We start from the raw sequence: 12,090 nt of genomic DNA, 5'->3' as shown, positions 1-12,090 counted from the left end.
TATATGTTTGCAAATTAGGCATGTTAGAGGTGAATTTCTTGTTGTTCATATTTTGATTTACAAATAAAGTGAATATACCACTTGATGCCTTTTTGTATGTTCTTTACAAATATAATAATTGCTTATTTTGCTAGTTCAAGTTTAAGCACTTTTTGACCTTACTTAACCTAACAAATTTTGGCAGTGAAAAACATACATTATTTTGTCAAAAATGACCAAAAACACGTACCTTAATTGAAAATTTGGCATCAAAGAAGAAGAAATACAGCATAATATTGTAAAATTTATTAATCCAACTTAATTGTGGAAAATCAGTGCTCATAGATTATACAACATGTAAAAAATGGATTAATAATGAAACAGTAAGTTTGAGACCAATGTTTTAAGCTTTCTTATACCCAAAAACTATTTGAGTATACTTTGGTCATTTTCAAGAGCTCAAAAACTTGTACTTGAAGCACTTATTATGTTTGTAAAAAATAAAAAAGGGCATCAAGGAGTATGTTCACTTTATTTGTAAATCAAACATATGAACAACAAAATATTTACCAATTATTAGTATAGCTGCACAATTTTTCCCTGGGTATGTAGGCTTAGTGGAAGGTCACTGATACCTGATCATGTCCCTACTGTTTTTACTTGGTTGAAAAAAAATCCAAAGAAAGTTCCTATTGAAAAGGAAAGAGATCAAAAGTGAGATTGAATTTGTCATAGCTTGGAGGTTTGTCCCTTCAGTCTGTTTAAAGAAAACAGATTCATAATTGAAGCTTTGTTCATTTCAATCTTAGGGATAATCTACATTTGTTACACCTAATTAAATGGTTGTAAAGGGATACTTTTATTTATTTGTCTTGTTTGTTTTCTACATAATTTTTTAATCTTTAAATTGAAATACATTTCTTACAAATTAATTAGTCATATCATAGTTCCACTTGCAAGTTTTGACCTACTTTGTAACCCTGGTCTCAAAATTGCATATAAATTTATTGAAGCTAGGAAACATAGAACTCCTCTCTGTTTAAAAGAAAATGGATGGACATAGGTAGGTTTTAATACACTAAAGTCCTAGGGCCATGGAAATTAAAAAAAAACAATGAAGATTAACTTTAAAACTCTGGACATGACATAAATATAACATTCACAAAGAAAAACCATTCACAAAATTTTACTTTTGTGCTCAGTTGCCAACCTGAGCAATTGCCCTAAATTTTTAAACCTTGCAAAACATTCACCAGCCAATTCTTATGACCTACACTATTGTCTATACATCAAAAATTCATTGAAAAGGAAGGACCACCTTACTGACATTTCTTCCTTTGTACTTATATTTAATGGGTTTAAAAGAAAGCTCCTATGGCTAAGTCAGAAGCCTAGTAAAGGACCAGGTAATCCTTTAGACAGGAAGTGCAATAGGAAGCTAGGGGCCAGTCATCCTATGCTTTTGCATGTCCTTCCTGCTTACTGACCCCAGATTTCTCTAGGTAACCTGTTAAGTTTGGGCCAATTCTGGCTGAACTTACAGAGTTACATCACTGACCTTTGTCCCAAACCAAATAAACTGCTAATGCCAGAAATTAAACCTGTGCCCTTTGGATAAAGGATTCTCAACCTAGAGTGCCAGCCACTTAGGAAGGAACACAAATGTCACCAGAGAACAAAAATTATTTGGAAAAAAGAAAATAAATAACTCAAGCCATAGTTGCTCATTGCTGTCCCACAAACAATATGTATTTCATTAAGAGAAATAAATTTTTAAACAGGTATCAACAAAACTCCATCAGGGATTGTATTTACTTAAGGTACAATCAGCAATATTAATGCTTAGTTTTGTGATATTCTGGTTTTGAAATAATAAAAAAAGAGAAATTATATGTTCTACTTGTTTTCCACAAGCCCATTTGAGAAAAATCATTTGTAACAACAATATACCCATGGTTGGCTCAGAATCTCTCTAAAATTCTTTGAACAGAAGAAATTTAAAAAAAAATTATACTCATCAGCAAGAAAAATATTAACATAACTCTCTAAACTTGGCACTTTTTAAGACAATTTTTAGCAAAGCAAATGCAAAACTTTAATGTCATCTAAAAAAAAAAAACATTAAAATGTGTCAAATGAATTTTGATGTAAGATGCCTCAAATACTTTCAGTTGAATCAGTGAAATGAAGGGCCAGGTATTCCTTTACATTTTATACAATATATAAAAAGAAAAACAGTTCAAATTTTTTCACAAAAGAAGAAGCTTGATGTAAAAAATAAATGTATTTTTAACAGAAAGCAACTGACATCAATGAAATCAAATAAAACAAAAATTCATGGAGAATAAATAATATAAGCCATATATTTAACCTATAATGAGGTGGCATAAAAGATTATTTCTAGAATTAGAAAAAAAACAGTGTTATGGCTTAAAGTTCTGCTCAATCAACAGGAGTTGTCTAAGGCCAGAATAATTAAGAACTAAGGCCAGAGAAAAAGAAACTGATAACCCAAAAATTTCAGGACCCTTTAGAGGGAAAAGAAGTAGAAGTAGGTACTCCAAAATACCTTCCTGGGACATACTTTAGCCTGTAGACACATCCCTGAAAGTTTCATTTTCCTAGCCTAACCTCTTTCAAAGATAGCCAAAAGTAGCTAAAGTAAAATTTTACCCCTACTGTATCTTAAAAATCCAGTTTAAATAGCAATCTCAACAAATATAGACTATATAAAAGGCTATAGGTGTTGGCCTAATCATTCTAAATTTTTTCCAACTAATAATTATAGGATGGTTTAGAAACTAGGCCTGTTTGATATAATAACATTTGACTAACTCACCAATGTGATAGCTGCCTCCCTAAGAATCAACCTTTTTAATAACAAAAAAAACTTTTCTTCTGACTCCTTATGAAGCTTAGCCTATGCAAGACAGGCCTAGAACACCAAAAACCCTTTAGATACTAAGGAATATGCATAATATTACTTAAAGGTCACTGAAAAGCTAAGATTATTTCTATTCTTTACAGTTTCCTTGTCTTTTCTCTAGACTTAACGATTTCACATGTTTATCCATTTAAAAAAATATATAGCATTGACGTCACAATCCTCAAATAATCTTTATATTTGGGGGTTATAAAGTGCCAGCCCACGGACAAGTAATCCAGAGTTGCGTTCGAATCACATTCCAAGTTGACTGAAACCAGCATTCTGACGTTTTATTTGTGATTCCGAGTTAACTTTTAGCGTTCGATTTGTAAAAGTTGACTGAAAGTTAATGAAAAGTTGACTTTTAACAACTTTTACATTTTGTACGTTCGTCTTAAGTTAACTCGGAAAGAGGGCAAAAGTTTCAATTATAGGTAATCATGGAGTATGTGTTCAGATGGATCCAGGATGAAGGCACCACTTTTGTTAACCAGTATGGTGAGTTATTGAGCCAGATTTTTGTTGTTGGGTAGGTTGCACTAAAATAGACTTAAAAACTATGTTATTACCCTAGTTAAAACTGGCTTTTTTCTTGTGTGGGTGGGTGGGTTTTTTCTTTTACTGGGTGGGGGGATAGGTAGATAATAAAATGGTTAAGAAAAAAACTTATAAAGTTATTGCAATATTAGTTAAAGTTACTGCAAATCTACTTGAGCAATTATTTCAGAGCTGGGTATCCTAATACAATTTGTGTGGCCAGAAGTTTAATTGTTAGATTGCAAATTGTGATTTTCATTTGTCTTCTTTTAGTCATTCCATTCAAGATGCCTTGGATATTTTTTTTTTATTGTGATGGATTGTCTTAATGCTCTGAAAAGGTAAAATATTTCAATTGCATAGGATAGGTAAATTCCAGTAGGCTAATCAATTTAAAGTCCTAAATTAGCAAGGGAAGCGTTTAGTTCACTAAAAAATCACTTATATACAGTGATTTTTTAAAATCACTGTATAATTGGAGTTCTTTGAACTCCAATTATACAGCCCTGTTTTTGGCCCCCTTTAGCCTGTATCCAGTTCCTGATTGCCATTTAGTCCAAATTGCATTTTTTCTGTTACTCATTTCTTGTCAATATTGCTAAGGGGTCATACTTAAGCACTAGAGAAGTATGCAGCTCTGCTTTACTTTAGCACCAACCCTCCTAATATGGAAATCTAAGGCTGAAATTGCATATTTCCTATTGATTCTGCCAATCTATACCTCAACCATAGTACCTGATAATTGAAGCAACTGTGGCAAAACAAGAACTGGAAAAATAAGTAGGCTAAAAGGTGGCAAAATACATTTAAAATATATAATTTGGGCTATATATTAGCAAATTAGGCAGGTCGGGAGTAAATTTTTTGTTTCTTTCATATTTTGACTTAAAAATAAAGTGAATATACTACTTGATGCCTTTTTGTATGTTCTTTACAGATATAATTGATATAATTGCTTATGTATATATATATAATATAATAATATAAGATATATAATTGATATAATATACAGATATAATTGCTTATGGGTATGTTCCAGCTGATGGTTTTTCAGTTACTGCATGGTAACTGCCCATTTTTAACTGCAGTAGAGCCAGTGGGAACGGCACAGTAACCTGACTAGCAGTAGCATCATTTTCAAATTAAATACACGTGTTCAAATTTAAGGGATAGTTTAATGCTGATTAGTATAATTTTTTTTAATTCCTGCTGTTTCAGAGCATTTAGAGAGGTTCTAAGCCAACCATGGGCATTTGGCTGTCACAAATGATTTTGCTCAAATGAGTTGGTGAAAAATAAATAGAAAATATAAATTTTCTCTTTTTTTTATTATTTCAAGACTAGAATATCACAAAGCTGAGCATTCACATAGCTTGATTGTATTTTAAGCAAATACAATCCCTGATGGAGTTTTGTTGATACCTGTCTTAAATTGATTTGTCTAAATAAAATGGGCCTATAGCATTTATAGGACAGTAGTGGGGCAACTATAGCAATTTTTTTCAATTTTCTATTTTTCTTTCAAATAATTATTGTTCTCTGGTCAAATTTGTGTTCCTTGCTAAGTGGTAGGCGCTTTGGGTTGGAATGCTTTGTCCAAAGTGTATAGGTTTAATTCCTGGCATTGCCAGTTTATTTGGTTTTGGATAGGGGTTGGTGATATGACTAACCTCAGCTAGAATTGGCCCAACTTTAAATGAGTACAGATGGAAATCTAGGGACAGTAAGGAGGAAGGGCATGCAAGAGCATAGGCTGGCTGGTCCTTAGCTTCCTATTGCACTACCTGGCTAAAGGATCACCAGGTCCTTTACTGGCCTACTGACTTAGCCATAGAAACTTTCTTTCAAACCCATTAAATATAAGTAGAAATGAAGAATACCAGTGTGATGGTCCTTCCATTTCCCTGAAATGTGGATGTATGGACAAATTTGTGGGTCATGAGAGATAGCTTGTGAATGTAATGGGGGTGAATGTTCTGCAAGATTTAAAAATTTATGACAGTTGCTCAGGTTGGCAACTGAACACAGAAGTATAATTTTGTTATTTGTTTTTCTTTGCGACTATTATGCTTATTTAATGTCAAGTATTATAAAGTTAATCTCCTTTATTTTGTTTTTAATTGCCATGGCCCTAGGGCTTAAATACAATAAAACCTACTTATATCCATTGATTTTCTTTAAATAGATAGGAGTTCTGTGTGTCCTAGCTTCAGTAAATTTAAATGTAATTGTGAGACCAGGGATTACAAAGTAGGTGAAAACTTGCAAATGGACCTCTGGTATCAATAAAAATATGTAAGAAATGGATATCAATTTAAAGATTAAAAAAAAAAAAACTGTTAGAAAACAAAGAAGACTAATGAATAAACAAAAGTATCCCTTTACAACCATTTAATGAATTGTCACAAATATTGGTCACCCTTAAGATTGAAATGAACAAAGCTTCAATTATGAATCCATTTTCCTTTAAACAGACTGAAGGGGCAAACCTCCAAGCTTTGACAAATTCAATCTCACTTTTGGGCAATCTCACCTTTCCTTTTCAAAGGAAACTTTCTTTGGATGTTTCCAATCCAACTAAAAACAACAGGGACAGCATCAGGTACAAGTGATCTTCTACTTAGCCTACATACCAAAGGGAAAAGCATGCATCTCTATACTATAATTTACCTCCAACATGCCTAATGTGCAAATATATAGCCAAAATTATGTAGTTCCAATGTATTCTGTCACCTGTTACCTTTCCTGCCATTCTTGCTTTGTTGCAATTGCTTCAATTAACAGGGAGTTAAAGGTTGAGGGATAGATTGGCAGAATCAACAGGTAACATGTAACTTCAGCTATATATTTCTATATTAGGAGGGTTGGGGGTAAAGTAGAGCAGGACTGCATGTAAAATTATGTAAGCTATAATTATTGTGCAATTATAAAAATCGGTTTTCTTAACATATTTTTCTCTAGGCCTACAGGTCCTTTCTTTGGTTTATGCCACATCAAACATTGTATTCCCAGAGAAAAATAAGTAGCAACAAGCTATATATATACAAGCACATATTATTTATCAATGAGGACTCTAGTGCTTATCTGTGACCCCTCAGTAATATTGACAAGAAATGAGCAACAGACAAAATGAAATTTAAATGGCTATCAGAAACTGGATACAGGCTTAAGGGGGGTAAAAAAAAAACAGGGCTGTATAATTGAAGTTCAAAAATAGGTGGTGAGTTTTTAGTGGAATAAATACTTCCCTAGCAAATTTCAACTATAGGTCATGAAAGGAGATTAATGTGAAGCTTGATCATTTTTAAACAATAATATGCACATAAAGAAAGAGAGTATAGCCTAGAGGGTTGTATACTCAACCATGCAGCTTGCCAAGACAATTTTAAGCTCCCATTATAAACTATGCACTCATAGCAGCAAATAGCAGCTACATCAGGCTAAAGGACCAATTACTACAACTTATCTTGAGGTTTTTGTGCAAGTCAACATGGGATTTGTGTTTTATTTTGGTGAGAATAGAAAAAGCATAAAAGGCGTTTCTGACTATTTAGGAAATGTTTTTTCATATCTTTAAAACCTATAAATTGGGATTGAGCAAAGTTGTTAAGCTGAGAACAACTTTGTTGTACTTCATTTCAGCAGAAGATTTATTTTGTAAGGTTTCACTTTTATAACACAGATAGCCTATTTTTGAAGGTCATCAAGGGTCAGGGCCCTCTAGAGCAAGAATGAGTAGAGATATGTACTTTGAAATACCTTCCCAGGACATACTTTAGCCTGTAGACCCATTCCTTAAAGTTTCATTTTCCTAACCTATCCCCTTTCAGTGATATTTCAGAGAAAATTTCAGTGATATTTATATCACTCACATATTTCTCATATTTTATATCACTTTATATTTCAGTGATATTTTTCAGAGAAAAATAATTCAAATTTTTTCTCAAAAGAAGCTTGATTTTTAAAAATAAATGTATGTTTAACAGAAAGCAACTGACATCATATGAAATCCAATAAAAAAAATTCATGGAGAATAAATAATATCTGCCAAATATTTAACCTATAGTGAGGTGGCATAAAAGATTATTTCTAAATTTCAAAAACCCAGTGTTATGGCAACAACCAGAAAGCCAGAGAAAAAGAAACTGATAACCCAAAATTTCAGGACCATTTAGAGGGAAAAGAAATGGAGGTAGGTACTTCAAAATACTTTCCTGGGACATACTTCAGTCTGCAGACACATCCCTGAAAGTTTCATTTTCCTAACCTAACCTCCTTCAAAGATAGTCAAAAGTAGCCAAAGTAAAATTTTGCCCCTACTTTATGTTAAAAATCCAGTTAAACAACAATCTCAATGAATACAGACTATATAACTAGGGAAAAGGGTAAAATTGGTGCAAACAGTATTACTGGCTTTCATATAAAGTGAATATACCACTTGATGCCTATTTTAATGCTGTTTACATATATAATAATTGCTTTTACTGCAAATTCAGATTTAAACATTTTTTGGCCTCTTAAAAATGACCTAAATATGGGGTATAGAAAATCTGTAATAGATTAGAAACAAATTTGAGCTATATATTTGCACATCAGGGGGGGTGGGGGTAAAGCATAGCATATATTAAATAAGTAAACTAACCTTTGCTGTATTTTTTTATGTTTTTGTGCACATTGAATTTTAATGAGAAGAGAAATCACCAGTGCAACAGCACAAACATAAAAAAATACACCAATGGTTAGTTTACGTATTTAATATATGCTATGCTTTACCCCCACCCCCTGATGTACAAATATATAGCCCAAATTTGTTTCTAAGCTATTACAGATTTGTAATAACCCCACATATAGGTCATTTTTAAGAGGTCAAAAAGTGCTTAAATCTGAATTTGTGGTAGAAGCAATTATTATATTTGTAAAGAGGATAAAAAAGGGCATGGAGTGGTATATTCACTTTATTTGAAAGCCGGTAATACTGTTTGCACCAATTTTACTGGGAAAAGAAGCCAATAATTTTTAGTTTTTAACTAACCTATAGGCTAATATAAAGTTACAAACCAACCTAAAATTTTTTAGTTTTTTCAACTAAAAATTATAGGTTGGTTTAGAAACTAGACCTGTTAGATTTGGTAATATTAGAATAACTCACCAATGTGACAGCTGCCTTCCTGAGAATCAACGTTTTTAACAACATAAAAATTTTCTTCTCATTCCTTATTAAGCTTAGCCTATGCAAGATAGGCCTAGAACACCAAAAACCCTTTAAATCCTAAGGAATATGCATAAGATCACTTACAGGTCACTGAAAAGCTAAGATTATTTCCACTAGGCCTATTAACAATTTCCTTGTCTTTTCTTTAGACTAAACGATTTCATATTTCTAAATTTTTTGCCATTGAAGCGTTCGATTCGCAATTCTGTGTTGACTTTCTAGGTCAACTTTTTACTAAATAAAACGGCAGCAGAGAAAAAAGTCAACTTTTAAGTTGACTTTTTCGAGTCGATTCGAACGCAACTCATATGTGTCTGAAAAAACGCTTGGATTAATCAGATTAGTAATCGGACAAGTAAACAAACGCACCCTCAGTGCTGCCAGATTGTCAACCCAGAAAAACGCCCTGGGGTTTTCAAAACAAGCCCCAAACAAAATTTACCGAAATAATCCACTTTATGATTTTATTGTGAGCGCGTCCGAAAGCTTGTTTTACGGAGAATGCTGCATCTGGATGCAAAATTAATGCAGAATTTTTCAGTCCGAAAGATATTCTCATTGTTTTTTCTTTAAAATCATGAAGAGTTGTAATTCTGTTGGTCTCCCCTCAAAATTCGCAGGGAAGAAGGATATGCCTACCCGGCAAACGGGAATACTTGACATTTATTGCCGCTTTTAAGTTTGAAATATAAAAGGATTACCTTAAGCTGTATGGTAGCTTAATATTTCCAACTCATGGTTTTTTTTTCTAACGCTAAGCCTTTGCATTGAAAAACTTATGGTGCGAAAGTAAAACTATTTACTTGGAAACGAATTAGCCCATGAACATGTGTTCAGACTTAGGATCAAAGTTGGACGATTTAACTATGACTGCTACTATTTTTGATGAAAGCTAAATAAAAAAGACAAAGGGGCCATTTCCCAGCCGAGCCCTCGAGGCAGATCCTAATATGTTATTATTCCTTACAGTTTTAGTTTTCCCTCCGAATTTACACCTTTCAACAGAGTTACCACCTCTCCATACCCTTCCGAAAGCTATAGCCCTATACAAATAAAGCCACTTCCCCATGCCCTACTGTACTAATAAGTGACGATTTTTTGTATTTGTCACTAAATATTATATTTTCTTTATTTTTATCTCTTTAGAAACCTATTTTGAAGCAAGATTATAATCTAAAAACTATCTTAAGCCATGTAGCAGCTAAATATTTTGATTTTTTATGGTTATTTAAGATGTTAAGACTTTTAACTGAAAACCTTCTTTTTTTTCTTGTCACCTAGTTTTAATGGACGAGATTCTCAGCTAATTTTTAGTGCATTGACATCGTAATACAACAAAAAAAAATCACGAGTAACAGAAAACGCAATGAGACCTCTTCAATAAGCAAAATAGTTTTAGCGAGCAAAACAGGATTATGACCAAAATATTACAACTAGAAATACACAGGCTTAATCACTTTTTTGGATAGAGTGATAAAACGCAAAAAAGAAAATTATTGAAGCTTAAAATTCTGCAACACAAAGGAAAAAAACTTCAAGAGGATCAATGTAATGATTGAAAAGCTCTCATTGCTTTTGGTACATTTTCTTTATACCTCAATCAAGAAAAATTAAAAATAATTTTTGAAAAATGAAATATAATATACAGCTTTTGACATAAAAAAGATCTATAACAACTGAAATACCAATATATTGAACGAACACGAAGAAATTTTGATTTGAAAAAGCAAACTGCAAGCTAAAAATTCAGCTTCATCACCTTAGGAAAAATATACATATCAAAAGCTGATTATTTTGTAATAAAGCATTTTGGTTTTTAGATGCAGCTTATCAGTCGATTTCTTTTACCAATCAGGCTCCAGCCTGAACATTCCAAGTTTTGGCTCCACTGAAGGAATTCATTTTTATATAAATTTCACAGAACCTGAAGAATTTCAACATTTGCTTTTTCGTTTTTTAAAGAAACCGACGATTTCTTATACAATTCCTATTTGTATCTTGAGGTGCAAATTGAAAAATTTCATGTTAAAAAAATAATTTCGTATTTTATTTTCAACATTATTTGCAAGAATAATCCGGAAAACGTAGAATATTAAGCTTTTTCGTTGGATTTTCAACATTTTTTTGGAAAGTCAGCAAAGTGTAAAATATAAAAATTTTTCACTGGAATTTCAAAACTAATTGGTTGATTTTAAAAAATTGGGTATTGGAAAGTCAACAGAACATGGAATAATAAATTATTTTGCTGGAAGTTAAACTTTTGTTTTTGGAAAGTTAACAAATCGTTGAAGAGCCCACTTATTCGTTCGATTTTTAACCTTTGTTTGAAAACTCAACAAGAAACTTTATCTTTTTTAAGCAGTTGAAATTTCAACGCATTTTCTTGTTGGAAATCCAATTTTTTTTAAAGTATATATCTACACTTCAAGAAGTTAGAAAACAACGCCAGGATAAAAACAGCATCAGAAGAAAAGAAAACGAATAAAGAGCCAGTTCTGCGATTCTATACTAATACCAGAATGTCATCAAGATCATTGTCAAAATTGAAATCTGTGGCTGCAACGCAACCCCCAAGCCTATAGATTTCATTGTTGAACTGCAAAATATTTTTAGTAGGCTCAAACTGCAAACAGCAAATACCAAAAGACTACTATTGAGTTCAGCATAGGCAACAACATTCAATTCCGAAATTTGTTCTTCACAATATCCATAACAGAAAATGACCACTCAACTACAGAATTGCTAATCGACAGGCTGAGGAGGGTCAACGCCCATCCCGTTAAGTCACGAAATGGAGGGACACCAACTGGATCAAGATGGTGCAGGACCTTGACCCAGAATTCACAAGAGTCACTTGGAATTTCTCCGCCACAAGCTGATGCCCAGTCAAGTTCTCCACTGACTCTCAAACTCGCTAATATTCAGCACTGGAATAGCATCCAAAGACAAATCACTAAATCAAAGACGTAACTGCAACAAACAAATGGTGGGAGAAAGCACTTTCAGTTTCAGCAGAGAATCAAGACCTGGGGGCAAGCGCTTTAAAACTGCTCTAGCAGCTTCCTTGAAAAATTTGAGGTAATGCAACTTTCCTTCTTCCTTTTGATGACTGGTCAGGTTAGATCTTTTAAACTTCAAAAGGAACTCGTATCCGTAGTCAACCTCGGCTGTAGGAAGGTAATAAATTTTGAAGTCCAAATTCACTCTTAATGACACTGCAGACGTATGCAATATTCTCCGCAGAAGACCTAATACAAACCCTTTTAGCTCTTCAAGTAAACGAAAGTGATCTGCGTTAGTGTTTTGGAAAAGGAGGTTAACTCTCTGGAATTCGGTCAATAATGGCTTCAAGAAAACAATATATGCCTTATTTCGTTCACCGAGGTACATACCATGGAGCATTCAGGCAGTGTAGCAACGTTGCTTTTCCATCGCT

The sequence above is a fragment of the Artemia franciscana genome, chromosome 6, assembly GCF_032884065.1.
Source record: "Artemia franciscana chromosome 6, ASM3288406v1, whole genome shotgun sequence".
In the NCBI taxonomy this organism is placed as follows: Eukaryota; Metazoa; Arthropoda; class Branchiopoda; order Anostraca; family Artemiidae; genus Artemia; species Artemia franciscana.
The sequence above is the reverse complement of the archived record's forward strand: the minus strand, read 5'-3'. Positions refer to the sequence as shown.